The following is a 2,843-nucleotide window of genomic DNA, read 5'->3' as shown; positions in this document are numbered from 1 at the left end:
CTCTCTCTCTCTCTCTCTCTCTCTCTCTCTCTCTCTCTCTCTCTCTCTCTATTCTCTTCACACACTTTCTCTCTCTCCTCCTCCCCTCCGTCCCGCATCCGACGCGAAAGCCCGGACGTGACAAAGACTAACGCTAACATAAAGTGTAAAAAAAAATTTATCCACTAAACCGAGTAAATCATCCCAGCTCTGTTACAATCAGGCACGAACTTGCCCATTCCTGTTTTCCTCCTGTCCTTCCAGACAAAAAAATCGGTTGCACAGCCTTAAATAATAGAAAAATAAATAAGCGATAAAGGAAGACTTTCTTCATTGCGTCTAACCATGATGCGAAAAAAACGAAAAGGGCCATAAATCATATCCGCATTCCTCTCCGAAGCCTGTACCTTTCCCCCTTTTTCCCCCCTGGCAAAAAACTGTCTCGGGGATCTATTTTCTCCATCTTCGCCATTTTCTCGGACTTGGCGGTTTTTCATTTTCACTTTCACTCTCTCTCTCTCACTCAACGCGCCCTCTCCCTCACCATTCGTAGCGCGGGCAGCCATGGAGCGAACCAATCGTAGCGTGGGCAGCCATGGAGCGAATCAATCGAAACGCGCCATTTACCTCATTACTCCACCCTCGCATCACCAAGCAGTCAGAGCGCTCCCTTTTTCCAGACAGGCCCCGCTAGTCGTCTAGGGGGGAGTGGAGGGGGATTTGTTTTGACGTCTAGGGGGGAAGAGGGGGTTTGTTTTGACATCTAGGGGGGGAAGAGGGGTTTGTTTTTGACGCTAGGGGTGGAGTGGTAGGGGTTTGCTTTGACGCCAGAGGTGGAGTGGTGGGGGTTTGTTTTAACGCCAGGGGTGGAGTGGTGGGTGTTTGTTTTGACGCTCCATGGCTGCCCATATACTACTTATTGATCTTGGATCAATAAGTAGTATATGGGCAGCCATGGACGCAAATCGTGCAAGCCTATCTGGCTTGTGTCGACTTCATCAATTTCAATCAGACCGTCCATGTCAGACAGGCGGAAAAGCGCCTGCATTAAAGATGACTTGCCAGCGCCGGTTCTACCAACGATGCCACTTTTCTCCCGCGGAAAGGTAACGCAGTTAAGATTCTTTAGTACCGGCGACTCCAGCGGCGCGTAGCGCAAAAATATGTTCTTGAACTCGATCTTGCCTTCCTGCGGCCATTCGGACTTGGGCTTTTTACCAGGAGCACTTTCGAGAGGAGGCTCGCTGTCCACTTTGCTGGAAAAAGATTAAAACAGAAAACATATTAACTGGATTTATTTTATTGGGTCACATTTTGATTGTTGCACGGACTTTTTCTCCCCTACGCCACACTATTATTTTGTACTACACTTCATAAAATAAGTTTAAATTGATGTATCACCTAGAATTTAATGTTTTTCAAAATATCCGTGGTAGTTCGATCCGGGTGTATAAAGATATGCACGTGGCGTGGAGTAATAAATATCAAAGATATTAAAAAATTAGTTAAGTACTTGTATTCAAGGATGCGCTCCATCGAAATCATTTGGTTCTCCAATTCTGCGCTCTGACGCATGTCCCATTGGAACATGCCGGTGAGACCGATACTCTGCGTGATTGCCAGGCCTACAAATCCGCCATCCATTGAACCTTGACTGTAATTGTCTAGCGCGAGAAAGCTCAGCGTGACCAACGTGATGTACAGTACGCAGAAAACATCCAGCCAAAAACCGAAGGCGCGCGAGGTCGAGATAAAGATATACCATGCGGACGAATAAATATCCTGATAATTATCAAATTCCTTCGTGAGAATCGCTTCCGCCCCAAACGCGCGAATCGTCGATAACCCTTGAAGTGTCGCGCTCAGATGAGGAAAGACCAGCGAACGTGCTAAGAGAAATTAGAAATTCCATTCAGTTTACCCGAAGAACTAAAATTTATCGTAAATTCCATGAGATTAATGATTTGGTTTCTATCTGTGATGGAATTTGTTTTAGTCTATTGAAGACACTGTGTCGACTATCAAAAGATGAGTTTGCGATACTCACTGATGCCTTCAAGACGCTTGACGCTATGACTGGTGGCCAGATAGAAGATTCTCATGTAATAAAAGACAATACCAATTAGCACCATGGGTATCAGCAGCCACACGTTCGCGGTGGCTACCACAATGATAATGCCCAGCAACGCTATACCGATCTATTTATTATTATTACCGAAGACAGTCAATAAACGCAGCGGGCAACATCTCATCAACCGCTCCCATGTCTTTGGAAAAGCGATTGAGTACACGTCCCGATGTATTAGTGTTAAAGAATCGCATAGTGGCGCGACTGATGCTGCGAAACGTGCGATCGTGCAAGCGCATTGAAGCCCTCATGCATGTCCAAAAAAACGTCCATGAGCGGATAAGGGTGATGATGATTGTTAACACAATCAGCCCGCTATAGATGTAGATGCACTGCATCCGGGTGAGAGGACTATTCGGGTCTTCTACAACACCGTTGTTCGTTTGGCTCATCTATAAAATTATATAATTAATAATTCCTATATAATCAATATGCAGAAGAATCTGTAGAAACTTTCTTATAGATTTTGTTTTATTCACGTTCTTAAAAATAAAACTTTTTTCTCTTGAAAATTTAGTATTCAATTTTAAGGAAAAATTCTGCTTTTACTTATGAAAATTAAATTACAAATTTGAACTTTTTCCACGGTAATAATAATTGCTTATTCAAATTCTTTATGTATAATATTATAGTTAAAACTGGCACAACCTTTAGAAACAATTTTGAGCAAAACTAGAATTGAAAGTGATGTAATAACTAAATAATAAATATATTATTTATTATACACGTAGTGATG

At 43.0% G+C, this 2,843-nt stretch overlaps 1 pseudogene; it reads right to left on the bottom strand.

The window, feature by feature from the left end:
- LOC108759258 (probable multidrug resistance-associated protein lethal(2)03659) overlaps positions 1–2,843 on the bottom strand; it is a 51,035-nt pseudogene that overhangs the window by 42,399 nt on the left and 5,793 nt on the right.

This window comes from Trachymyrmex cornetzi, unplaced genomic scaffold (assembly GCF_001594075.2).
Source record: "Trachymyrmex cornetzi isolate Tcor2-1 unplaced genomic scaffold, Tcor1.1 scaffold1044, whole genome shotgun sequence".
In the NCBI taxonomy this organism is placed as follows: Eukaryota; Metazoa; Arthropoda; class Insecta; order Hymenoptera; family Formicidae; genus Trachymyrmex; species Trachymyrmex cornetzi.
The sequence above is the reverse complement of the archived record's forward strand: the minus strand, read 5'-3'. Positions and strand labels throughout refer to the sequence as shown.